Source organism: Eretmochelys imbricata, chromosome 13 (genome assembly GCF_965152235.1).
Source record: "Eretmochelys imbricata isolate rEreImb1 chromosome 13, rEreImb1.hap1, whole genome shotgun sequence".
Taxonomy (NCBI): Eukaryota; Metazoa; Chordata; order Testudines; family Cheloniidae; genus Eretmochelys; species Eretmochelys imbricata.
Window position 1 is genome coordinate 20,712,378 of NC_135584.1, and position 27,991 is coordinate 20,740,368.

Genomic DNA, 27,991 nt, shown 5'->3' on the forward strand with positions numbered 1-27,991 from the left:
GCTCCAGCAGAGCCCCAGGCCCTTTAAAGCTGTGCCAGAGCCCAGAGCCCCGGGGTAGCGGTGGCAGCCGGGAGCCCCCAGGGCTTCTCAGTGATTTAAAGGGCCCGGGGCGCCGCTGCGGTAGTGGCAGCCTGAGCCCTGGGCCCTTTAAATCGCCCCCGAGCCCCGGGGCTCCCAGCCGCCTCCGCAGCTGGTAGCTTGGGGGTGATTTAAAGGGCCCCGGGCTCCCAGCCACCACTACCACAGCTGGAGCCCTGGCCCTTTAAATCAAGATTTAAAGGGCCTGGGGATTTAAGGCCCTGCCTCTTCCGGTTGAGGCCACGCCCCCTGCTCAGGACTCCGGCATACCGGTAAGTCCTCTAACTTACTTTCACCCCTGAGGATCTCCCTCTTGCCCACAGCTTTTTTGTGAGGGGATGGAGAGAAAAGAGACTTCTCACAAAGGCAGAGATTGCCTCTGGATAGAGCTGGCTGGGAATTTGACAAACTCCTCTTCACTGAAAAGTGTCAATTCTTCCACACTGAAATTGACCCTGTTTCACAAACAAACCATCAGGTGACTTGGAAACTTTTTGGAAAGGAAAACGTCAGAATGGGAGGCTTTGACAGCTTGGTTTTCTAGTGAATGACTTCATTTTGAAACTTCAGTAAATTAGACTAAAAAATAAAAGCAGAGATGTTTTTATTGATCCAAATTAAAAGCTTATTTTTGGATTTTCAGTGTGAGGTTGAGAGTTTGTGTCTCAAATTTGAATGGTTTCAGATATCTCAAGATGTTCACAGGATGGGAAAATAATTTCTAGCCCAGCTCTACCCCTGTACAGTAGGCTCTGGCTAATAGGAGCAGCTTCAGCTCTTTGGTTAACTGATGTCTGGGAAGTTTTGAGCACTGATCAGATGGCTGTAATGCTAAAGTCACATGCTGTAATACTAAAATTAGAGCAGTTACATCCCCCTGTCTCCACATCCCTGGGATGGGAGATGCGGAAAGAGAACAGTGTGCATGACTACTAGCTAGGTCCTGTTCAGAGCCTAATTCTGAAGGCAAGTACAGACAGTCAAACTGAGACAGGCTTTCCCTTCAATGGTTTGCAATACCAGAGGTTAATAAATGCATCTGCCTCATGCCAGACTAAGAAGGGAGTTTTTAGGCTGGCAAGAGGGACAGAAGGGACTATGGCTATGTTACACTACAAGCGCTATGTAGACATTTCCTACACCGCAGGAGGAGGTTTTTACTGTCACTGTAAGTAATCCAGCTCCCTCAGTGGCCATGGCTAGATGAGTGGAAGAATTCTTCCATTGATCTAGCCACATCTATGCTGGGGTCCCGGGGTAGCATAGCTCTGGCTCTCTGGGGTGTGAATTTCCCCACCCCAAGGAATGACATAGCTAGGTTGATCTAAATTTTAAGTGTAGTCCAGGTCTCCATGGAAGAGCGAGTGAAAGTACAAGTCTTACAAGTCAGAGTCTGAGGCAACAGATTGGGGGCAGGGCGGGGGGAATGGTATTTCTCACCCACACTCTCAGCATGCAAGAACTATGCAAGAGAGAGTTCCAGATGTTGCTTGGCTGATCTCTTCTGTTCCATCCCTAAATCTTGAACTTTTGCCTGTTTGGGTCTCAGTCTTCGCAGAAGAGGCCAGAAGAGAGAATTGCCTGGAGCAACTCTAGCCTGTCAAAGTGGACAGTGTGTAATTAAAGGGCAGGATTTCCGATTACAGGTTGGCATGGTGCCAATCCCCCCAGTGTAGCTCTTACAACATCCAAGGCAGTGGCTCCAAGGCAAGAGACATTTTTAGGTCTTCTGGTCTTGCAGGCCATTTGTTAGGGGGAAGTGTTGCAACTGGAAACTTGCTATCCTGTTCCAGAATGCAGTTGGGGTTAACAGCTTTCAGCATCAGTCCCTAACATTTCAGGGTCTCTCACCTGCCATGAAGACATCCGAGTGCTTGGAGTCAAAGACATTGGATGGTTCTCAACTAAATGCTTGTATCTAAGCTGCTGCCAAGACCTTTGGGCAAGTTTAGATCCACACTTTGCAGCCCATAACCAGGGGAAGGGCCACACCAGCCCCATCACAGTAAGAGACAAAACCGCATGATAGGTCAAAGGGTTCTCATGCCAGAGTCATCTGTAGAGTGGGTTGTTCCCAACCTCTCGCGCATCATCATGATGGCTAGCTCAGTCCAACAGGAAGGATAGGCCAATAGTTAATTTGCTGCCTGGGTCTTGGAGACCTGGTTCAATTACCTGCTCCACGACAGACTTCCGACGTAGCCTTGGACAAGTCATTTAGTCTCGGTGTCTCAGTTTCCCAAAATGGGGAGGACTAGCACTGCCCTGCCTCCCAGGGGTATTGTGGGGATAACTGCATTATAGATTGCGAGGCCCTCACTTACTTTGGTGATAGAGGCCATGCAAGTACCATAGATAGAAGATCACATTGCCTCACTAGGCACACGGGGCTGATGAGACTCCACTCTGACCTTGTCAACTGACTGGCAGGGATGCAAATCTGTGCCAAGAAACATTACAAACCACGTCATGATGTTCACAGTATGGCCAACCCCAGGCATTCAAAAAATTCATGAGTCAGGCCCCAAAATACCACAAGGTGTTTAGAGGAAAAATTGCTTCTTTCTCTTTGCTCGCTACAGGCTCAGACCCGAAGGCACTCAGGGCACATACCAGCTTTTCTCCAAAACCGTAACGGGTTAGAAACTTTATTTTTCAAATGCAAAGTGATTCGGGGAGACTCTGCTGACTCCAGGAGCTAGGGCTTAAAGAACACACCAAACATTACAAGGCTCACAAAGCCGCAAAGGTGGGCAACAGGGAGTTAAACAGCCAGCTTCCTTATGAACCCCACCATTCCCTGTGCTGCTGCCTGGAGCGAGAGCTCTGCTTTCGGTAATGTTCAGCAGTTACCCAGCGAAGATGCGAGTGAAGGAACTCCATTCATTAGTCATTCCTGACAATGCAGCTTTCCTCCCCCATCCCTCTTAATCCAGCTAAAATTTCTCCAAGATAAAAGAAATAGACAGGGTGGGGGAATATGGTAAATTACGCTCCTGGAGCTGTCTCACCTCCCACAAGACCCAGACTAGTGTATTAAAGACCCAGACCCACCCACCAGTCCTGTCAGCTCCTGTTAAATTTAAAACCATCTTAATGAAAGCTACATAGCCAAACCTAGCAGGGGCCAATGGGTTATGGAAAGGGATAATTAAAATTAAACAAGCAAATTCACTCTATCCCCTTCCCCACAGAGGGAGAAAGAGGGACATTCAGAAATGGGAAGGAATTAAATGCCTTAAAAAAATAAGACTGAAGATTGAATCAAGAGTTTTGGATGCTTTATCTGACTAAGCAAACCGTGAGCACAAACACACACAAATCTGCATAATCAGGCAGCAACAGATTGGAATCTTCCTCTATTGCATGAGCAGGTGTCGTCTTTGTAGGTTCTGGGCCAATCCTGGCAGTTATTTTGGCTTGTCAAGTAAGTTATGAAACTACTTGCCTAGGCAGGCAGGGTTCCATGTAAGTTATCTGTAAACACCCAGCACTGACTGCAATTGGCAGAGACCCAAGTGAAAACAAGAGGCAGGGAAACATGCACTATCCTAGTCTGGAGGAGGGTTCCTTTCCCAGCAGGAATTTGTGGAATGAGAGTCTCAAAGCATGGGCCAGGTGCGTAAGACTCAGAGGGAGAGGAAAGGGCTTTGAGGGGCTCATAGGAATTTTATTGTATGCAATATTGCCAAGCCCATACAAGTAAAGATTATTAGCTCAGACCCTAAAGGTCATGACATTTAAAAAATCTGGGGGATGCTTTCTGCTTTTTGAGCCCTTAGGGGTTAGAATCCTAGTAGGGACGGCAAGGGGCATCTAGTCTAACCCCCTGCCAAGTTGCAGGATTTGTTGTGTCTAAACCATTCAAGACAGATGGCTATTCAGCCTCTTTTTGAAAACCTCCAGTGAAGGAGCTTCCATAACTTCCCTAGGCAGTTTGTTCCAGGGTTATGTTTTGAGCTTTACTCCACAACCATGCAGGCTAGAATTTTTAGGGGTTTGGGGGCGGGGGGAAGAGGCAGGAATACAAGATTCTCATATCCCATGACTCCAGGAGCTGGGTGTTTTTTGTTGGTTTGTTTGTTTGTTTGTTTGTTTGTGTTTAAGAGCTCTGGGTGGCTGGGGCTTGCACAGAAGGGCTGTGCACACCTGGGAAGCAAGGATAAAGGGGACAGCTGGAGCCCCGCCATCGCATTCCCTCCCTGCCCCCCCCAAAAAACCACAGTTGGGGGAGAGGGGAAGAAATATCTTCAGCCTCTCACTCGAGGTAGGGGGCAGCATCGCTTCCTGTCACAGTGTCAGGGCAGCTGACGCAGGCCCAGGTTACAGTGACAGCCGTCTGTCAGTGCCTCTGTTTCTTTCCCCCCTGGCTCCCAGCCCTGGGAAGGGATCTGGCAGCTGCAGATACAGGGGAGGGACCAATCGGCTCTCTTGCTGAGCCACAACGTCTGCTTGCAAAAATCCCAGACGTTGCCTCTTATTTGAAAAAGCCACCCAGCCAGAGGATCAAAAAAGAGGCAATGTCCAGGAAAACCCATATGTACAGTAACCCTACCCAAGCCCTTTATGTCTGAAAAAAATCAAGCCCCTTTACAAGGAACCTGAAGTTGGGCCCCCAAAGTAATTTTTGAAAATTTAGGCCAGGGGTTATAAGCCCCACAAGTGCCAAGGAGGGTCACGTAACCAGGGAAGCTGCTGTACTGTGCACAGCTGTTTGGAGAGCTCACAACTTCTACACTCGGAGCAGAACGCTCGGCGAGAGAACTTGTCAGGATTGGCGAACACCGAGCACACACCCTGGCATGCCTGTGCCTTTCTCCTATGTTAAACACAGCGTTACATACCATCTTGAGGTTTGAGACATAATCTTGAGTGACGAGTGGCTGATTCCCACCTCAGACACCTGACTCACCAGCTTTTTAAAAACAGGCCTTGCCCAGACTTGCTGATTCCTCCTTGTACTTCATGCTGCAATCAGCCATAGGGGTCAAAAAAAGATAGTGGGTAAATACAACTGACCCCAAAACTCTGGGGCAGAGGGGAACCACTCCCTACCCCCAGATTATTCCCAGTGGTGGAGAAAGCCAGACGGACATTAATGCTACCCCAGCTCTGTCAACACACCTTTGTAACGGGCCCATCCCCATCCCTGGGCAGAGCTAGCCAGTCTTGCTACACTGGAGATCCAGTTACATTAGGAAAATTATGTGCTGCGGACAATGGTTGTCAGCCACCGACACCCTGCTTACCCATCCCCTCAGGCGGGTGCTGAAAGCAGCCTCTAAATTGCTACTGTAGACATAACCAATCCGTTCTCAGAGAGCATTCACCGCCGCCGCCACACAAAGTCCATTGAAGAGCGCACAGAGATCGAGCCCATCCACACTAGCCCCCGCAAGGAGAGCCTTTGCTAATGAACAGTCAACATCAAGCTACTTTTCTAGCACAGGCAGGGCATGAAGCCACTGGGGTTGGCTTGAGGCAGAGAACCACTATGCACTAAGGAAGCCTTCCCTTTCATGTTGGTCTTACTCAGGGATTTGAATTCAGATCTGTAGAAGCAGAAGGCTAGTGTATCAGCCTTGTTTATCCAGTCCCACTCAAGGAGAGAAACCGATATTCTGCAGTCCTTTATAGTCACCACACAAACCATGGTTCTTCCCTCTGACCCGCAGCGACCGTTTGCCTCCTTTGTCTTTTGGTAGGCTTGCCCAAGCTCCTTAACTTTCACGCAGCACTGCTGTGTCTCCCTGCTATAGCCTCTGTCCAACACGCCCCGAGAGATTTTGGCAAATATATTTGCATTTCTTCTTTTGGATCAGAGTTCTGCCTGCATGGATTCTTCTCCCCATACAGCGATCAGATCCAGTGTCTCCCTTGAGCTCCAGCATGGACCGAGTTTGCGATTCTGGGACTGCATGGTCACCTATGCTGCTGAGTTCACCATGCTGACCAAACAGGAAATGAAATTCAAAAGTTCCCGGGGCTTTCCTGTGCACCTGGCTAGCGCATTGGAGTCAAAAGTGCTGTCCAGAGTGGTCACAATGGAGGACTCTGGGATAGCTCCCGGAGGCCAATACCATCGATTTGCGTCCACACTACCCCAAATTCGACCCAGCAAGGTCGATTTTAGTGCTACTCCCCTCATCAGGGAGATGTACAGAAGTTGATTTTAAGAGCCCTTTAGGTCGATGGAACGGGGTTGGTTGTGTGGACGGGGTCATTTTTAAATGATCTAACGCAGCTAAATTTGACCTAACCCCATAGTGTAGACCAGGCCTCAGTCAATAGTCACCCTCGCCTTTAGAAGCAGCCCTCTTGCCACTGTTTAGTGCATACATGCAGATTAGAGACCACAGGAGATTCCATGACAGTTAGAAAACAAGCCTTCCTGGAATTGCTTCCAACATACCCAAGTACCTCCAACCCTCACTTAGAGCAGTCACAGAGTCTCTCCCCCTCCTCATAAGAGCCACCATGCTGGTCGGACCAATGGTCCTTCTAGCTCAGTATCCTGCCTTCTGACAAAGGCTCATGCCAGATGTTTCAGAGGGAATGAACAGAACAGGGCAATTGAGTGACCCATCCCATCATCCAGTCCCAGTTTTGGCAGTCAGAGGCTAGAGACGCTCAGACTGTGGGATTGAATCCCTGAGCATCTGGGCTAGTAGCCATTGATGGACCTATCCTCCGTGAACTTATCTAATTCTCTTTTGAGCCCTTTGGCCTTCATAACACTCCATGGCAATGAGTTTCACAGTTTGACTGTGTGTTGCAAGGAGAAGTACTTCCTTATGTTTGTTTTAAGCCTGCTGCCTATTAATTTCACCAGGTGACCCCTGGTTCTTGTGTTATGTGAAGGGGTAAATAACACTTCCCTATTCACTTTCTCTGCACCAGTCATGGTTTTATAGACCTCTATCATATTTCCCCCCCCACCCCAACCCCCTTAGTTATCACTTTTCCAAGCTGAACAGTCTCTGTCTTTTTAATCTCTCCTCACAGGGAAGCTGTCCCATACCAGTAAGTCATTTGTTGCCCTTCTCTGTACCTTTAATAATTCCAATATATTTTTCTGAAATGGGGCAACCAGAAACACATGCAATATTCATGATATGGGTGTACCATGGATTTACACAGTGGCATTATGATATTTTGTGTCTTATTAGCTATCCCTTTCCCAATGGTTCCTAACATGATTAGCTTGTTTGACTGCCACTGTACATTGTGGATAGTTCTCTGAAAATATCCACTCAGTGACTCCAAGGTCTCTTTATTGAGCGGTAACAGTTAAATTAGACGCCATCAGTTTGTATGTATAGTTGGAATTACGTTTTCCCAATGTGTATTACTTTGCACTTATCAACATTGAATTTCATCTGCCGTTTTGTCGCCCAGTCTCCCACTTTAGTGAGATCCCTTTGTAACTCTTCACAGTCAACTTTGGACATGGCTATCTTGAATAACTTTGCCACCTCACGGTTCATAAATGGTCTGGGAAAGGGGTGAATATGGTGAACAGCACTGGTCCCAGTACAGATCCTTTGGGGACTTTGCTATTTACCTCTCCATTGTGAAAACTGACCATTTATTCCTGCCCTTTGTTTCCAGTCTTTAACTGGATGGTGATTAGTGAGAGGACTTCCCCTCTTATCCCATGACTGCTTAGTTTGCTTAAGAGCCTTTGGTGAGGAACCTTGTAGGGCTTTCTGAAAGTTCAGGTATGCTATATCCCCTGGATCACCCTTGTCCACATGCTTGATGATTCCCTGAAAGAATTCTAATAGATTGGTGATGCATAATTTCCCTTTACAAAAGCCATGTTGACTCCTCCGACACATGTTCATCTGTGTGCCTGATAAATCTGTTTTTCACTGTAGTTTCAGTCAATTTGTTTAGCACTGAAGTTAGGCTTACCAGCTTGTAACTGCCAGGATCGCCTCTGGAGCCTTTAAAAAAAAAAAAAACAAAAACAAAACCACCCCCACAATATTACATTAGCTATCCTCCAATCATCTGGTACAGAGACTGATTTAAGTGATAGGTTACAGCAGTTGTGCAATTTCATATGTGAGTTCCTTCAGAACTCTTGGGTGAATCCCACCTGGTCCTGGTGACTTATTACTGTTGAATTTCTCTCCTTTCAACAGAGTTCAGAGAGATGGATGGAACACTGGTGCTAAAGAGCAATGAAATAGTGGAAGCTAGGCCCTTGTGCCACTCAATGGCTCTTTGTGTGCACTTAACAAGGGGCTTGAAGATGGAAGATTTGATGCAATGGTTTTTGAAGGGGGAAGAGAGGCCCCTAAGGTCTCTATGTGCCAAGGTGCCAAGACTGAGCCCCTCATACTCTGTAGAGGATCGAGTCAGTGATCACTAAAGGGAATCCAAGGAGCTGGCTGTTGCCTAGACAGAGCTGCCTCCTTGCTCCTGCGTTTGCAGGGAAAGAAGCCATGAACTCTGCCCGATTTCAATTCTACCAGGTCAGGCAACACTAACGCATTTTCCCAGCAAACTGCCAGGCTACACTGAAACGGCCCCCTGGGTGTTTCCCAGAGACTGTGTTTCCCTCCAGGGGGCTGTGTGCTGGCAAAGCAGTCTATGTGTAACACTGACAGACCCCAGTTGTCAGCGGGTGGGATCGAACCTAGGACCTCTGGAGCTATATGCATGAGCCTCTACTACATGAGCTAAAAGCCATACGGCCCTTAGCTAAGGCTATATAGCAGACTCACTCTCTCTCTCTAAGTGGTCTCATGGGCCAGTACACCACACCAGCATGTGTGTGGGTTACATATGCGAAGTGCACGCAGCCATGCAAGTTCTTTGCAGACACCAGCTAATCTAACCCACACAACACCCACATATGTGAGCCAGACACAACTAGATACCACCTAGGTGAGGAAGATTAAGAGTAGGTGACGAGATAGAGGGAGGAGAGAGAAGAGTCTTTGCAGGGTGAGACAGTTACTAGGCATGGATTTTTGGAGGGTAGGAAAGGTGGGGAGTGGGAATTTCCCCCATCATCAAGCCAAGCAGTCTTTGGGCTTGAACCAGGAAGGCTGTAAAGTCACAAGCTTTGCTCAGAGTTCCAGGTCTGGACACACAACTGAACAATTTCAGCACAAAGCCAGGTGAAACTCAGCCACTTTGGCCAAGCCAGGAGTCGTTTTAGGGGTCTGAAGTGAAATCTGCCAGCCTGCCCAGTGATCCACAAGGATCTGAGTTTCACCTGCCTCACGACATTTTAAAGCAGACCCAGTTTCTTGCATTTCACTATGAAAACATTTTGCAGGGCTCTCTGCAAAGCCCAGCTGCCTGGGAACAGCTGACGGGCCAGCAAAGCTATCTTTAAAGAGCATCATCTCAGGAGACAGGCTTTAACAGCCAGGAGTGGGAAGCTATAAACCTGTCTAAGAGCAGCTCTGGAATGCCAGGAACAGAAGCGGCCCATTCAGACCACCAGAGAGCACAGACGCCAGACAAAAAGCAGTGGGCCCTGCACTCAGGATCCTCTAATATGTAGCTATGTTTAGAAAAACCTCCATTTTGTTCTTGTTTCTCTTCTAGCCATTTCCTTTCCCCAGTTTTTGCCTTCCTAATAATGAGCTCCCATTCCCCATGTCTTCACTCCTCCAGGGCCTACCCAGCTCCTGTCACACCTCAAGCAGATGGTGCATGCCAGTAATGCCAAGGGTGCCACAAGTTTTCCAGGAAGAACAAGTGTGTGACTGGAAAACATACACAAACCTAGAGGAAAAGCAGGAAATGTGACCTGGGACCTTTAGCCCCAATGACATGTTGGTTACTGCAGGTCATTAGTCTAGTGCCTGAGGGGAGGGTTGAGGGCAGATGGCTTTAGAGCCTTTGTAACTGAGATTTTCATACCCAGTTGGTGGTGATTTGGACAGAGGAGGTGTCTCACCTCTGCTTCAAGTTCCAACCCTGTCACATTAGGTGAAAGAGCTAGAGAAGCATCAGTGGGCTTGAAACAGTCTCTGATCTGGCTAGGCAAGGATTCCCCCAGTGCAAGAGCTGCAGTGGACAGCCTTCCAAGGAAGTCCTTGCAAGCCTTGGCCTAGGGAACTGCAGCACTGTTGAGATTCTGAGCAGCTGAGTCCTTAGGGCAGTCCAGGAGTAGTCCACACCGCACACAGGACACCCCTCTTTCTCAGATACCAATGGGCACTCTTGTTGGCAGGGTTAGAGGCCACAGGTAGGCTAGGTTCTGGATTTGGGGCTTTCCTCTCCGCTAGGCACTCCTTATAGGGCAGGGCTAAGGTGCACAGATGGGTTGTGTCTGGGGAGGGAGCCCTCCCAGCACCTGTTCAAAGAGAAAACCACAGATCTCAGAACTCAGATTTTGGCACTCTGTTCCCTTTAGAAAAGTGGTTCTCAAGCTTATTTGATCAGGCTCCCCTGTGGCTGCAGTCATTCAGCCCCTCCCCCCAAAGTACATATACCCCCACCCAGCTCTGAAGGCAGTGCCATGCCAGCGCCCCGTTGCCACCCTTACTTCTGCGCTGCTGCTGCCACCCTGGGGCAGATACCCGAAGCCCCTCCACCTCCCGGTGAGGGACGGTGGGGCTCTGGCTGTCCCATGTATCCTGGCCTCCCAGGTGCACAGAGTCCTTCTGTATAAACCCCGGACACCCAGAGCTCCTAAAAAAAAACAAAAAACCATGCACACACCTTATGCCTCCCTTGAGAGGACACATTCCAGTGCCTCCCTGGACACATTCCAGTGCCTCCCTTGAGAGGCCCACCCCATAGTCTGAGAACAGCTGTTTTAGAAGAAGGAATCTCCTGGTCACCATTCACACCAGACAGAGCACACTTCCTTGGTGAGGCGCCCCATCCCCCTCTCCCCAGAGCGGAGAAGTGGCACAGATAGCAGACCTAGGTTTTGGCACTTTCCACTAGCAGGCCCATGAGCTTTCCCAGCCCTGTAAACATGCCCATCAGCAGGCTCTGGAACCACGCCCAGGGCACCTTTAGAAAGTCTGTCCACTCAAGGTCGAGAGAGGAAAGAAGAACATCAGTGCAAGCTTTGAGTTGAATACTGGTCCTCATGGCACATGGGGAAACTGCTGAAGCCCCAATGAGTTGTGACTGTATTTTACATGCTTGAGTGAGGTCACAGACATTCACCTGAAGTGGGGAGAGGGCTGGGGAGCAAATCCAGATGCAAGTTCCAAGCAAAGTGAGTTCAGTCATCTCAGCCCAGCCCAGAGCAGACACCCCATACCCCCCCAAACTTCACCAGCCAAAATGGGGTTATGCAAGATCCAGGGACCTTTCCTTCCTGCCACTTCCCCAGTCCTTCAGGTCAGGGGGCCACCTGCAAGCAAGACAGCACAGGGAAGTGTGCACTGCAGCTCAGTCAGCTGCACCACCAGACCTGGGGATTTCAAAATAAAACAGAAGCACTTTCAGTTTCTGGCCATGGCAGTCCCTTCTCTGTCAGCGGCACTAGTATGCCAAGCAAGAATCTCACATGTGTGTGAAAAGCCAAGAGAAGTAACTCCATTCAATGCAACCCACATCATTTTTGCTGGTGTCCACTGATGATGATTAGCATAACAATCATCTCACTGCACTCTAGTGCTCCCCCCATCTGTATCCAGGTGCTGTCTCGTCTTAGGCGCAGGCTGTCAGCTCTTTGGGGGCAGAAACGGTCTTTTTGTTCTGTGCTAGGTACTGTACAGACACAAGGGGGTTCCGATCCCCAGTTAGTGCCTCTTGGTGGTACTGTAACAATATTCCCTCCCTAGGAGGGGTGTTCAATTGAAGAGACCTCTTCTGCCCCTTTGCTCCTCCCAGGGAGCTGTGTGAACTGCGAAGCCTGAGAGCTTATAGCAGCCAGCCACACATTGAAATCAAACCCTGAATCACCTTGATCCAACACACGAGCGTAACTCTCTGTCGCTAGTAAAAAGTGACCTCATTTACTCCGTGCAGGCAGAGCAGCTTCTCTCTAATTCACCAGTTCAAGCCTTCTTATCCCTCCCCTTTCATTTTAATGAAGCTTTTGTTGAGTGGAATGCATTCAGAGGGCAGGAAAGAGCTCCTTGAAGGCTGCACTTGATATTTTGAGGCCCTCATAGACAAGCTCTGTGGAGGAATCCTGCTGTGAGCAAATCTGGAGCATCTCCTCTTGCTGAAGGGCCGGACAATAGGGCTTTCTTTCCCCTTGTTTACTGCAGAAGATTAAAAGAAAAGGCGGGGGGGGGGGGACCCACTCTGTCCTTCCCCTCCTCCCAGCATGCAGGCTTTGATCTCTGAGCTGGAATACAGAATTGAAAGGCAGGCCATAACGCTACTAATGTGCACAGCTCAGCTAAACCCAGATTTCACTCATGCCACCTTAGAGATCCCCTCTCCCCCATTAATGGTAGCCATCATTGCTGCTTTCTTGGCAAGGGTTCCCATAACTCCTCCTCCACCCCCTAAGGGAACCCCCATCCAGCAGGCTTGGCACAGCCCCGTTTACACTCACTCTCAGGAAGGCAGAGAGACTAGAGCACAAGCCCGTTCGCCTGGCCTGGCAAGCCAACCAAAAGCAGCATGGTGAGCTCACCCCGTGCAGTTGCACCCCAGGAAAATTCTGACCAGCTCACTTCCAGCAAGTCAGAGTCATTAAGAGATGGAAGGGCCCTAATGGAGCAAGCTAGCCTCTTCCTTGAAGGGGGCATCTCCACTAGCAAGTTGATGCTTAGCCAGCTGAAATAAATAACTCCCATGTACTTCTAGCATGCTGCATGTTTAAAGCCCTTCGCAAACAAACGGTCTTCGCAGCCCTCCTGTGAGGCAGGTGAATACGGCACCATCCTCCTTTCACAGATGGGGGAAGAGGTTTGTGGCCTGGCTTAGGACCGGGCTGAGCACCTGCAGAGACTCACCATGGACCATATTGAGCCAGCAGCAGCGTTGGAACAAGAAGCCCGACTCTCCATGCCCCGGCCTTGTGCTCCGAACACTGGACTATGCTCCCTCACAGAATGCCACCTCGAAGCTCCAGCCATCCCTGAACCTGGGGTCTTTCGAGGTTCACTCCATTCTTTCCATTAGGTTTTTATGGCACACCCATCGCTATGGCACCCGATTCCCTTCGGCCCCCACCCGTTTCCATGGGGAACCCGCTGGGTGACCAAAGCCCTAGTTGAACTAACAATATTCCCCCTCCCCCAAAGCCTATGGAATCTACAGGGAGGATCCAAGGGGCCTGTGCTCCTTAGTGCAAAAGCAATTTAGCCGCTTGCTCCTTGGGCATTTCATGGTTCTCTTTGCTAGAGCCCTGTGCACAAATTCATCTCTCCCTTTGCTCCAGCCTCGGAAGAGTCCAATGCTTGATTCCCCTCCCCCCACCCCCGAATCCGCTTTCTCTCTTCCCCTCTCAGGAGACAGGGTCAGAAAGGCTGGAGGGGCCTGCGAGGTGCTGCTGAGAGCCGGATCAGGAATGGATCCGCCCTTGGAGCTCACCTTGACCTGCTACATAGGCAAATGGAGCTCGACTGTCAGTGGTAAATTAAAGCTCTCAATGCACAGAGGGACACTTTGCTGACTAGCCCTGCTTGGCAGCCGGCACCTTCTGTTTCTCTTCGGTTTGCTGTGAGGAGCAGCTGTGCTGCTGCACCCATTCCTGCGCCTCTAGCAGGGTTCCCTTGCCCTTGTGTTGTATTTCCGCTGGCGACTCGCCCTTCCTCACCCCGCGGCCGCCAGCGACAAGGTGTATCACTCCTGTTTGGAGCCCGCTCTCGCTCTGCTCATGTCAGCGCAAAGCTGCTCAGAGCTCCCTTTGATTCCTGCTAGTTGGCACCTGCGATGTGAGATCTTGACCCTATGAACAGAAAACGTTCTTCACGCCCTAGTGGGGAATTTGGTAGGGTTCAGAAGTCGCCTGTCTCTGCGGTGACCTCTATTTGGATCGGTCACCTGCTAATGGCGAATGCAGCGCTCTCATAGTGCGATGCATGTGCAGCGTAGCACCTTTGAGATTCTTTGCGTGCTTTCTGCTGATGGGTGGCCTTGTAATCCTTATACAGAGGGGGAAACTGAGGCAGTGAGGTCACTTATCTGGGCCAAGGCCACACAGCAGGAGAGGCAAATAGAGACGTGACTTGCATTAAACCCACATGACACAGAGGATAGAGTGCTCCGAGAACAACTTCCCTATAGAATGGAATAGCCAATAACCGTATGTCCTTTTGGGATCATCTTTATCTCCGCTATCAGGTTTTGAAGAGTAAGTCCTATAGATCCCTATTGTCTTAATCCCTATTAAAGTCTATAGGGCCCTTCCATAAGGGATCAGCACACTTGTGATGTGTGTGCTCCCCCATCTCTGCATGCATGCCTCTAAGAGCTGGAGTTGCCAGCAGAGGATTTTGAAGCCTGCAGGAGTTCCTCTCCTTGTCAGACTGGCCTGGTTGGTTTCTGGTATTGGAATGCTTGGGCAGTGACATGGCCGGGTTCTTCCTCCCCCTCAAAGGATTCTCCTGCCTGGCTGAGCTGGTATCCTTGCTCTGGCACAAGGCTTTCAAGAATACGAAGTGGCTCCAATGATCTCTGGTGTGTCATTCCCTCTTGGCGCTTCACCTCTGCTCAAACAGGTAGAGAGCAGCACTTTGGCTGCCCACGGGTAATACTGTGGCTGAGTCACTTCCGCCCTCATTCGGAGTGTGTGCTCTCCACAGCTCTCAGGTGTAGGAAGGCATCTCAGACTGAAAGCAGATGCTTCCCCTGTGGGTTCCTGTCACTAACTCTGGGAGAGAGCTTGCCAGCATGTGGGTCTCAGCTCTGTCGAAGCAGCTGCAAGTGGAATTTGCTTCTCTCCTACAGCTGGGAACTAGTTAGTACTGGAAGGAAGTTTCTGCCTCAGGAACAGAAATCCACGCCGCTCCGCCTAGAAATCAGACTCCAGTTGCTAGGTTGCTCAGGTCAAGCTATAGTGTTGCATCTCCATGGGCCACATCACCACCCTAAGAATGGGATGGCTGCATTTGGTTCTAGGCCCTGGCAAGCTGCCAATATTGCCCCTTACCCTGGGCAAAACTGGACTCTAGATGGACCATTGGTCTCGTCTGACCCACTATGGCCGTTCTTATCTACATCTAGTGCCTGATTCTTCAGTGTCTCTTCTATCCTATACATCCCTAGCCTCCAGAACGCATCAGAGGAGCCAATATCATACCCAAGTGTAATTAACAGACAATTCTGGCAACTGATATGGGTGCAGTGAAGATTTGAATGGCAATGCAGTGCAGCACAGAGACCACCTAGTACCCTTAAGTGGCCACTGACTCTTTGCATAGTGATAGCAGAGAGAACACAGATCTTCCTCCTTCAAGAGGACAGGCCTCTTCCACTGAAACAAGGAGGAGAATCTCCACTAGCTGGTGGTAGTGTGAGGTCTATGGTAGAGCTTCACATATCCAGTTCAGACCCCAGTACAGGGCAGTGGTACACAGGCATAAACCAGCCAGTTTCAAATCAATATTGTACATGCAGAGAGAGAGAGAAAGGGAATCAGATCTAGGTGTTTGCAGGGGTGCTGGAACTAGGGGCGTTGCCGCATCCCCTGACTGGAAAAATACAGAGTTTACAGTTTGGTTCAATGGCTCTCAGCACCCCCACCGTACAAATTGTTCCAGCACCACTGGGTGTTTGTGTACAAAACTACATAAGCCAAGAATCCCCTGGCTGCAGACTTCAAGGGGGTTCTAGGTACGCAAGTGGCTGGGTAAAAGTGAACATCTTGCCCCTGATCTCATGGTAATATGGAGGTAACATTACAACACAGACAACACAATGATTGCCTATTTCAAGGCTGGAGCTAGTGAAATCAATTTGAGGAGCAGCATGAGCCAGTAGGTAGGGCAAGGAGACCCAAGTTTTATTCCCAGTACTGCCACCAGCCAGCTGTGCAACCTTCGGCCTGTCTCAGATGCTGCTTCTACGTTGCTTGTCTTGTTGATTTGGACAGTACGCTCTTTGGGATTGTCACATATGTATTTGTACAGCACCAAGCATAGAAGACCTGATCTTAGCTGGGGCCTCTAGTCTCTGTTTTGCATCGTGTTTGTTGCCTGTATTTCCCCACATGTGCAGTATTTACTCCCTCAGACTCTGTATCAGGGAGAGATCTTTTCATATATTGCAACAATAGCACAGACGGACTTGTCTGAGCTAGCTTTCCGGCCCTGGTGGCGGTTTGTTTGTTAAGAGACAGCACAAGCTCAGGTGCATAGGCCATCCTGGCCCACCAGCACCTGCATCTCTAGCAGATCATGGTTGCTCCTAAGATGAGCAAATCAACATCCTGGTTGCATCAGATTCCTCGGAGCTGCTCTGGCTTAGAGAGCCTTGGGAGGCAAGAAGGCAGCGAAGGCTGTACCAGAGCGTGACCAGGCCAACCTCAGAGTAAGAGACAGTTGGACAAGCTGAGAGTTCGTTTCTTTTCCACCCCACCCCTCCTCCAAGATAGGTCAGCTCCATGAATTTCCCAAACGCAAGACACTCAGGGCTACCGTGCCAGCCACAGCCATGAGTCAGCCAGTAGATGCTGTGGCAGGACCTACAGGAGATCCAGAGGTTCCAGCAGCACAGGGCTGCCTGGAACCGAAGAGAGGAAAGGGTTTCTCTAAGTGAAGTGAACAATCACTTAACCAGGACAGCTTTCACCAAACTGGCAATGGCAGCTGCTTGCTACATAGGGGCTGGCAACATGCTGGAACCTGTGGGGTGATGAGAGTTGCAGTGACAGGCTACAGACATGGCCTCTCTCCCTGACAGTCCCGGTATTTACGGCTTTCTGCACTAATCGGGACATGCTGTGACACGCTCACTGGCTAACAGGGCACCGCGTGGGTGAGGAGTTTGTTAGACCACTCCCTCCATTGTGTCTCCTTCCATTTCTGCTGCCTTCGTTCATGGTGTCCTTTGTGCCCAGCACAGCCACACCTGCACCTCTTGGGCTTCCAAAAAACCCCTGCTGACCCATGAAGCCGTGCAAGGAGAAGGGCCACCGCCCATCCTGTTTGCTATGGCAAAGCAGGCACCGCAGGGCCGGGACTGGCTCTTTGATCTCTGTGCAGCACCATGCACGTCCTCTGCAGCCACTCTCCACAGCCTGGAAGCTCTACTGTGCTCTCTGAAGAGAGAAAACTCCCTCCCCCCATGCACACCTCACAATATCAGCCAGTCTCCCAAGGGTTAATACTGCTGCCTCAGTTCTTTCCCCCACCCCCCAGTCTGCAGCTGAATGACAATGGGTCCTGGCAGGCCAGGAGTTGAGCTGCTCAAGCACTCGGAGGGAGGGCTGTGAATGCATTAAGATTCCCATCCCTCCTAGATTATGCCCTGGTATCCCTGATGAGCTCTAATGAGAGCACTTTGCCGCTAGCACTGCTGAAGGTGAACAAGGGCACCCAGGATTGTTTTGGTGCAGGGCAGACAAAGAGCAGCGTTCACTGGCGTTTCTCAAATACCTACAACGAACGTTAACGCCAGTGGGGCTTCCCAGTCAGACTGCTAAAGTGCAGTTAAAATGAACCCTTATGGAGAAGTCTATACAAGGGCATAGGATTTTTAAGCCAGCCTATAATCGGGATCCAGTTTCTTCTCAGAGTCCACAGGATGGTTCTGGCTCATTTCTGTAGAGCCCTATTGGGTCAATCTCAATCCCCATCACAAATCAAGGGGATTTCTCCTTAAGGGAAGGGCCTAACTTATTGCAATCCCCTTCAAGGCTCAGGGATGGGAGGAGGGGTGCAACATGAAAGGCAGACAGAGACGTCTACTCAGCCACTGCAAACAGGGTCAAACCTGCCCTCCTTACGTGGCTGTTAGTACCCAACTCCGCAGCAAGAACAGTGCCAGATCTGCACCAGACTTTACAGAGAGGCAACCGAGCAGCACAGCCTGGGAGATGCACGCTCTGAATCTCAGGAGCCGGCCGAGAAGCATACAGCTATTTCCCCTCATGCGGCAGGGTCCCCTGCCATAGGAAGAGGTCACAGAGCTTCCCCAGCGTTACTTCTTCCCATCTCCCAAGGCTCAGCAAGTCGGCCCCCTCTAGACCTCTGCCAGGACATGCCTTCTTCTTTGACTCCACGCACTGCTCTGAAGTCACATGCCTTGGCAGCTGCGTCACCTGTGCTCATCTCACCCAACGATCAGACATTTATCAAACCAGAGTGGCAGCGAGAGGGCCCCCTCCCGGGCCCTGTATTTCCACTCTGCCTGCTTTAGAACTCAATTGCCCATGACATTGGAGCATGAACCTAATCCCGCTTACAAGGGCTCTCCTAGCCCCACACACTCGCTCAGCCCCCTCCAGGCTGGACATCAGCCACCAGCACAGACATTTGTCTGGTCAAACCGGTCTGAGGCTCTGCTGGGGGGAAGAGGTGGGAGGAGGAGAAGCAGCCTGTCCATATAAATCAGATTGGCTCCAGAGAGGTGTAGTAGAACAAGGCTACAAGCAGCAAGCAGGCTGTACCCACAGGAAACCCTCAGTCCCACTTGCTTGGGGCTGTCATTTGCCATCAGAGGCTTCCAGGGCTTCTGCAGCGTCAGAGGGTTGCACAGAGGATCCTGGTGCAAGGCTGGAATAGGCAGAGGAGGACAACACTGCACATGGCTGTGTTCTAGCCCCAGTCACCTCAGTACCACTATCCACCCTCACTCATTCTTTGCTGTAGTCCCAGGTCTCATGAGTAGAACAGATTCCATCCCCCGCACAGACGTTATGGAAGCACCCTATGCAATGCCAAGCATTTCTAGAGCTTCGTCAGTAGGCATCGAAGTACTTCTGAGATGGCAGGTACTAACCTTATTTCACAGATGGGGAAGTGAGACACAAAGTGAAGTTAAGTGACTTGGCCACAGTCACAAACACAAGCAGTGACATAGCCAGGAATTAGAAGCGAGGTCTCCTGGTCCAGTGTCCCATCTTCCTACAATCATTTTCTGGGGGAAGTGAGATTCAAGCCCACCAGTAGGAATTCTACAACAGACAAATGCTCAAGGGCTGTAGCTGTTTCTATAAAGTCAATTGGTTTCCTGCTGATTAGAGTTTTTCCTGTTGCATTTCCCTGACACGCAGCCAGCCAGGGCTCAAAGCACCCAGTACTCAGACTTTAAGGTCAGAAGGGACCATCATGATCATCTACTCTGACCTTCTGCACATTGCAGACCACAGAACCTTGCCCACCCACTCCTATACCAAATCCCTAACCTCTGGCTGAGTTACTGAAATCCTCAAATCGATGGTTTATAGACTTCAAGTTACACAGAATCCACTATTTACACCTGTGCCACATGCTGCAGAGGAAGGAGGAAAACCCCAGGGCCGAACATGAGAGAACAGGAATAAAGCAGGGCAGGGACAGAGGCACATGGGTTTCACTTCTAATGCATGTTTCATGTTGTACAGGCCCAGTTTCATGCTGGCCCGCATGAGGAGAGGGCATAGCCACGCACAGCAGAACAGAGAATGATTCCACAGTTTGCAGACGTCGAGGACACATTTCTGCACTCCCCACGTTTTGATTCACAAGAGTTTCAGAGTCTGACAAATGCAAAGTAAAACTCATTTGCAGCTGCCTCAGTTCATTGCTTCTACATTCCAGCCACAGACCAGCAGTCATGCAGTGTCAGTGAGAAACCACAAGCTGAGAAGGAGACATGCAGTGTGGAAGCTATTTCTGTAGCGTGCAGTCAGGTTTTCGCCCATTTGTTTGCACAGCACAGCAAGCCTCGGGCCAGTAAAGTTTACAGTCACGGAAATGAGACCATAATAGGTCAAACATGAGACAGGGCTGAGAAATTTAGAGCCAGCCTCCAGAATTTTCCTACAGTACTAGAGGAAAATCAGGGAGTAAATATTGCACAACTGAAGTCACAAGCAAGAAGAGAAAATGACCCAGCAAAACCTAAGCTGGAGACAAACTCAGTATCACAAGAGATCAGAACTTCCACCTTTGTCAAACCCAAAACAAGCTCCTCCCACAAGGATATCTGAGCACTAGCATGCCTCTTATTGAGAGAAGAGCTGACATTTTCCTTTGCAGTTCCCCTTGGACAGGACACCAGGAGCCAGCTACCATACTTGCCTTGGGGAGAACCATTTACATTACGGAATTTGTAACCTGCAAGGTTAGGGCATAGAAGCAAGTTGGACTAATCTTTACTGAACAAGTCCCTGGAGCTAACCAACCTGCCCATAACATACATGGCACCAGGGAAAGGAACATCTTCCCTCCCCTCAAAATAACATCAGGGCCTCATCTTCAGTTCAGTTAGGATTTAGAACCCCTCAAGCCCCAGAATCTCCATCTGCCTTCTATCCCAATTCATCCCAGAGTGGGAATAGCAGCAAGAACTAGTCGGCTAAGACTGGTCATACAGGAGCAATGGTAATTACAGCTATCTCAGTGCATCTTGTCATGAAACCAAGAGAGATCTGAGCTGAGACATTCAGACCCTCAGACTTCAAGGGGCGGGTTTCAAATTGGAGACCCAGTGTTTTCTCCTCCAGATGCTCTATGGCATTGTGTTTCCTCTCCATATGCTGTTGCCCCACAGCAACCCCGTCCTCAACTGGTCCGAAGAAACAACCTCAAACAATCGTCACGGACGGCTATTCCAGTTCCAGGCTTCCTCAGTTTCTGGCCTCTCACTTGGGATAGGTCTCAGGCTCCCCAAGACCAGTGGTGAAGAGGAAGGAGCACCAATGTCCTGCATGCAGGATTAGTTTAACCAGACTCCCGTTTGGAGAAGTCTCCCCAAGCACGATGTTTTGTAGGTCCCGTCACAGGATAGCTGGTCACCTAAATGCCTGATCCTGCAGGGCACTGGGACCCTCCCAACTAGGGGCTCTGCTCCCATTGACTTCAGTGGAAGCTGAGGGTGCTAAGCAGCTTGGCTCCCTGGGGCATTGGGACCCCATTCTGCAGAGGACTCAATAAAAATGGACACCTGCTTTTCTCTTTCTAGAATCACAGTTCACTGCATTGGCCCCATCACATGGGGTGGCCATATCCCTGCTTTACGCTAAGCCAGAAACACAGTAACATTTGCAGCATCACACCCTGGGAGCCAGGAATCTGCCTGGTTTAATTAAAGAGATTTGGCAAATGGAACAAGAGCCAGACAGGAAGCAAGCACAGGCCAGCTGGTTCTCCCAAAGGGGATATTCATCCTTAGCCTTTATCTGCAAAGCACTTCACAAACATTAATGAATTAAGTCTCACCATGCCTCTGGATCATCCCCATATTACTCATGGGGAAGCTGAAGGCAGAGAGGTTATAAATGGCCTCAAGGGAATTTGGTGGCAGAGCTGGATTTACACCCCAGGAGTTTCTGTTTCCCAGCCTTGTGCTCAGACCATGCTCTCTCAAAATACCTCCCAGAATGTGTTTTCAAACCACATTTTGAACATTAGAATCTGCAGCCCAGTCAGTTTGCGGCACAGAGTAAAGGCCCGATCCTGAAATAAGATCTTCACCACATCGGCTGCATCTGTGCAGTCTCAGCTGAAGGTAACGGAGCTCTGCCTATTGCAGGATTAGGGCCTTGATGTAGGTCTGGGCATCTAGGTAAAACCCCTGGGAAAATGCGGTGAAGAGCAGCAACTAGATGACATGCAGCTGCATTTCAGAGTTGAATCTCAACTAATTTCTCCCTCCCGCACAAAAGAAAGAAATCTACATGTGATTTTACTACAGTGCCCCAGGCTTACTCTTCTCTTCTAGGGAGAGCTTGGAGGCTTCTAGTTATTTTGTGGTTCTGTGCCATTTAAAAAAATTAAAGACAAGAGTAATTATTTTTGTAAAGTTTGGTTTAAATAGCACCACATGCTTTAAAATTTTTGCTCCCAGGCAGACTTTTGCTAGCGAATTTCAGCCTGGAGGGATTTTTGTTTTGTTTTGTTTAGCTAAATGATCCAACGTTATAAGTCTCAGAAAACAGGGCTTTATTGGAATGGAAACATTGACAATTTTAACTAGAGCAGCATGAATAGCATTAGCAGAGACAGTTATTTCCATGTTAAGTGATTTAAGCTCATATTTCATTTACAAGCATCAACTTAAATGAATCTGCCTCTTCCCTGTTAAAAACAAACAAACACAAACAACACAGCAACTTGGGTGGAGGTACCTCATGTGCTTTCTTCACTGAGCACGGAGGGGAAGGTTGGGGTGGCAAAACGGGCAAGGCGGGGCGGGGAAGAACTTGTTTCACTCTGGGATGTTCTGCACCCGAGTAAGTGAAATGCATCGGAAGAATATCCAACTGGGTTCTATGAAACGAGACACCGCATGTTGAGGAAGTGAGGTCATATGGGAAATTGTTCCATGAGATAAAAAGGAACATGTTAAAAATCAGGCCATAAGACAGACAGTACAGGAAACAATAGTGCTTTAGATAGGCTTTCAAACATCCCCAGAATGCCAAAAATACAGACCTTTATAGAAACGACACTGCCTTTTTGTGTTAAGCACTCAGAGGAAGCAGACTAAGGAACTGAAGTCGTCCACTTCAGTCTATGGTTCGCCCCAAACTCAAAACATTATTTGCATTTGTGGGTAGTTAAGAGACACTTGGGCCCAGTGGTTCTATTCTAGATCATGTTCAGAGAGTTTTACCAATGACTTCAAAGTCCAGGCTTAATCCCATCATTAGCCCTAGCTCCCGCCAGGAACAGTGCAATCAGAGACTGGGCAGCTCTCAGCCATCCCCCTCCAGCCACACTTCTGCCAATACACAAATGGGCAGCAACAGCCACAGCTTCTCCAGCTCCAGCTGCCATGGAGCAGGTTTCATTCTGCTATTCAGAGGCTGCTCAATCAAGTCCAACTGGGGAGCCACTGTGGTAAGTGGACAAGTGCCCACTAAGGCCTGGTCGGGCCCACCTGGAAACAAGCGAGGCTTCAGGCATCAAGTGCTGCTGTGGCAGCGACAACAGCATCACTTTCACATGCTATTACATTTCAACACGTGTCCACCAGCAAAGGCCACCACACGCTTTAGTACAAGAGAGGTGACTGTGCCTATTAAACGCAGATTTCGTTTCACACGCTTAGACCTTTGAACATACACCCCTTCCTGTGTAACCAGGCTACAGAAATTAACGAAGCCGCTCCTCTGGTTTGTCTCACCAGCCACGCTTCCCATGCACATTGGTCATTTCTAACTGATACCCCCTTTCTAGGTCTCAAAAGAGAAACTTTAACTTCCAGGTGTGTATCTAGGTACTTGCTAGGCCCCCACCACCAGCATGCTTCAAAAGCAGCTCTAAAACTTGATGAGCTGCCCAGGTAACTCTCCTGATTCTGCACAGCACCCTGGCATTTTGCAAGCCCACCATGCCTGCCTAGTGTAAGGCAATCCATGGGCAGGGCATACCATATCTTTCTCTTAAGTCCGGCACATGGCCACACACAAATCAGCCTCCTAAAATGTCAGGCTGATCCACTATTTCAGCAGCAGCCACAGACTAAGTGGAACTGCAAGAGAAATTCCCTTACCTGCCTCCCTTGCTCACAACTTGGAAGCAGATTCCAACTCCAACCGCCTACAGTTCAAAGCGGTTTGGCTCAGGCCATCTTTTTGTTTAACATCCATAATCATTAAAGGCCTGAGTGCAGAGTAGCCAAAACTCTCATCAGGCTGGATCCTCAGTTGGTGAAAAATGGTATAGCTCCATTGACTTCAATGTCTCCAAGGTTCTAGCCCTGCTTGTTTTTGGGATCTTGGTGAGTCTGTCACTATAGATCAGCTAAGGATCCGGCCCATTGACTAACAAGTTGTCGGTGCTGAGCAATTCTCAGGACCAAGTCCCCAAACTTAAACATGACATATTTATATTTAATTGCCACTGCTTTGTTGTCTTCTTCTGCACCTCCCCCAAACACAGGTAATGGCACTGGGATCATCAGACATCCCATACAATTTTGGGGGGCCCCCCTTCAGCAAAGGTGAACTTCATAATGTACTTGAGTGCTTTGATGAATGAGGGCCATAGACATTTATAGAGCTATCACCTGCTGAAGGGGAACTCCAGGCTTGGCAGATAGGACATGAATGGCTTTCCAATACAGTATTTGAAAAGAAATTAAAAAACAAAAACTTTGGTTGCTTCTATACTGAAGAAGTTGGTAAGTGGTTACCTGCACTGGTATGGACCACCATGAAGGCTGTGGTGTAGACAGGATGCAGGCATTTCACCATCATGTCCCCTAATCTAGCTCACAGAGTAGCTGCAAGACATGCCTGCATTCTGTCCATGCTACAGCTTCTACACTTGGAAACACTGGGACAGGTGTATGTGTTGGTGGTGCGAGGGGGGGTTCTCAAGTTGTTTTACTAGTGTGGGTCAGGTTTGTTATCGCCCCCACCAGCAGCACTTTGTAGGTGGCACAAAGTGCCTCACCCATGATCCCATAGCAAGTAGGGCTAGAATCCTGGAGACTTCCAAGCACAGCAGCCAGGTTGAGTTCTCCACCCTGCAGCTCCCACACACAAGCCCAGCATGCCGGGGAGCATTCAGAAAGCTAACACTCACTGGCAGCAGACAGGCCTGCCCAAAAAGAAAGCCAACCCACACACCTCCAGGTGAGCATTCTGCCGCATGAGCCAAGAGCAGCTACCTGCTTCAAGCCAGCAGAGGCAAACTTTACCAGGGATTTGTTGCATTGTGGGATGACCTAAAATACCCTTCACGGTCTGGTGGGTCATCTGCCGTTTAGCTGTTTTGAGGAACAGGTAAAATAGTTAGCCACCTCTTTTGGGGAAGGAGAACACACACACACCCCCCACAATCACTGACCATCTTCACACACACACACACCCCACAATCACTGACCCTCTTCTTTCTTTATGAATGTAGACTACTGGGTGGCTGTTCCTAGTCTATTCTAGTACAAAGAGACTGTATGAGACAATTCTGGGTTCCCAATGCAGCCTATTCCCCCAAGGGCAGTCAGTCACCACAGGACAAGAAACTAACAAATGGGCTTCTAAATCCCTAGGTTTTATAAAAATGGAAACCTATGTGGGAGGGCTTAACATCTGCTGGTCTCTAGGTAAAAATACCCCCAACAAAGCTAGGGTAAGTCATTGCACAAGTACTCTGGGATGGGGAGGGGAAGAAATGGGGGAGCCAAGGGAGTGATCCACAGGAAGAGACAGGAGCAGGTTCTCATTCGTTTTTTGCAGAAAGCCATACAGAAGTTTGCTGGTAGACACCACACAGTGCCAGGAACATCCAACAGAAGAGGCACCTCACGCCTTGCCAGTGCCAAGATGTATTAAGCACCTCCTGACTGCCCCTTCCATTGGGTCCACTAACACATCTTCTTCCAGCAGGTACAAATAAGCAAACCAAGATCACAGCTGGAATTCTTACAGTGTCTCAGAATGATAAAGCAGAGCATGTGCACCACCCACATCCCATACTCCCAGGATAGCTGGGGAGTAAAACAACAACAAAAGCCAATTGAAGTTTGCCAGCTCTGACCCCAGGTGTTTGGCTTCAGAAGAAGGACCTAGGACTCTGTGGAGCTTGAAAGCTTATCTCTTTCGCCAACAGAAGTTGGTCCAATAAAATATATTACCTCCCCCACCTTGTGTACCTAGGACTACAGTGGTTAGCATGGCAGCAACTGATTACTACAGACATGGTCTGAATTATAAAACCTAGCGTGTTACTTTCTTTTTTATATAGGTGTTCTACCAACCTGAAGAAGCAGAAGTTACAGGGCTGGTAAGTAACAAACGGCTTCCCAGTCTTCCACAAAATAAACACTAGTTAAGACAGGACCAGGTTAGAAGGACAGAGGGAGAAAGAAAGAAAGAAAGAAAGAGTGAGGAGCAGAGCTTCTCCTACACTCCCTGAAGTGATGTAAACACACAAACCCCCAAAGAGCAGCTGCGTGGTTTAAAAAAGAAAAAAATCCCACTGAAATTAATATTTAACAAATAGTAAACGCGAAATGGATCAGAAGACATCAAAGCAACCGAGGTATTAATATTTCATATTTTGGCCTACATACAGCTCCTGCTCCCCCCCCCCCCCGGCTTCCCCCAGTGATTTGATTAAATGAACTACAGAAAGTCTTCAGCTAGACAGAGAAGCCCCGACGTTTCAGTCAGCCCTACACCACCACCACAAAAGAAAGTGAGGGGGCTCTGAACAAGTCACACACACACACACCCCGGCCGCATCACCCTCCCTTTCCAGCCCCACCAGACAACACCTTTCGCGTTTAGCTGCTTCAGCTAGTTCATCCTCAGCCGAAAGGAAGCAGCCCCCCGGTGCCACACACAGGCAGGAATCGCTGCGGTTTGTTGTTCAGAGGCGAAGTGTAACGCGCCTACACGACCCCAGCAAACCCCCCCCCCCCCCCGCAAATACCACCAAGGCGGGAGCTGAACAAAGCTCCGGGTCCGCTTCATCCCCGGGTTAGTCAAGATCCCCGAGCGGATCACCGGGCAGCCGCTACCGCACAGCGGGCTGCAGCCGGGCGGTTTCTTACCTTGTCTCTCCGCGGGAAAAAACCCCCCGAGCCCGGCGGCTCCCTCGCTCCGCTCCGCTCCGCTCCTTCCCCCCGCATGCGAAGCCCTGGGCGGCTCGCAGGCTCCCAGGCCCCAGCGGTTACAGGACTCGCCCGCGCCGCTGCGAGACACCATCGCGGAGCGGCCGAGAGCCGGGCAGCCGCGCCGGGGGCACACGGCTCATGGTTGACGCGCCCAGACAGACACAAAAAACCCGGCTCTGGCTTTGTCTCTCTCGGGGGGCGGGGGAAGGGGCGGAATTAACCCCCTCGGCTGCTCAGTCCCCCAGCCCCTGCCCGGTGCGGCTGCGGCGCTAGCAAATGGCCAGAGAGACGGCTCGTAACTCGGAGCCGTGATGTCAGCAGCGGTTCACGCCCGCCTGCGGCTGAGACACCTTCTCCCCACAGTGATTCATGCCGCCGCCTGCTTGGATTTAGCATCGGGGGCCAGGCGAGGCCACCGCTGTAGCCCTCCCCCCGCTCGGGCTCTCACGGCCGGGGCGGCTCCTGGCCCTGGCCCTGGCCCTCCTCCTCCTCCTCTCGCTGCTGCTTCTGCGGCTACCACCCCCAAACGTTAGCATCGATTCTTATTTATTTGCAAATGCTCCCCTCCCCCAACCCACCCCAAAAGGGGGAATATGGCAGCAAACCGGAAACAGATTAAGGAAAAAGAACCAGCCCTTCCCCCTTGATATTTTCTTCTTCTTCTTCTTTTTTTAATAAGGAAAAAAAGGGCTCCGGGCGCTCTGCCAGCGGCTGGAAACTGGCAACGTCCCGATCGAAGCGGCGATGTTTGCAAGACAGGGCTGGACGTCGCTTTTCTATGGGGAGAATACGGAGCTCCCGTCCCCAGCCCCCGCCGCAGCTAGATGGGTGGCGGGGCTGGAGCTGCCGCGGCTAAGAGGCTCGGAACAGCCCGCCGGGCTGGGGCGAGCTCTGCACAGCCCCCAGCGCAGCTGCATCTCTCCAGGGCTGGAGGGAAACCTCGGGACTGCTCGCCTCCCAGGGTCCCCGGAGTGCAAGTATTATTGTTGTTTATTTATTGTACTCCCCTAGCAACTAGGAGACCCCGTCATCATGGACCGGGGCCCTCATTGCACTCAGAGCTGGAAAAACAGAACAAAAAGACTGTCCCTGCCCCAAAGAGCTTCCCTGGTGAATATGAGCTGTGCCAGACTAAACCCATGCAGGAGGCCTGTGTGTTTGCCCATGTGCTTGCCTCTAAGTAGCCTTTTAGAGCACAAATAAAGAGTTGTGTTTAAAAAAAAAATCCAGCCTGCCTGCAGATGAGTCCCTATCGTTCCCTAAGGTGTCTAGGGGCACCCAAGTAATTACTGAGGTAATCCTGTAT

General features: G+C 49.9%; 1 long non-coding RNA gene across 2 annotated transcripts; it reads left to right on the top strand.

Moving 5' to 3' along the window:
- The first annotated feature begins 315 nt into the window (after positions 1-315).
- On the top strand, positions 316-27,976 carry LOC144273124 (uncharacterized). Of its 2 annotated transcripts, XR_013347733.1 has the most exons (4): positions 316-350; positions 25,304-25,453; positions 25,812-25,850; positions 27,365-27,976. It is a non-coding gene; the product is annotated as an uncharacterized LOC144273124 (long non-coding RNA). The 2 variants fall into 2 exon arrangements; XR_013347734.1 differs by lacking the exon at positions 25,304-25,453 and having other exon boundaries at positions 318-350.
- The last annotated feature ends 15 nt before the right edge of the window (positions 27,977-27,991 follow it).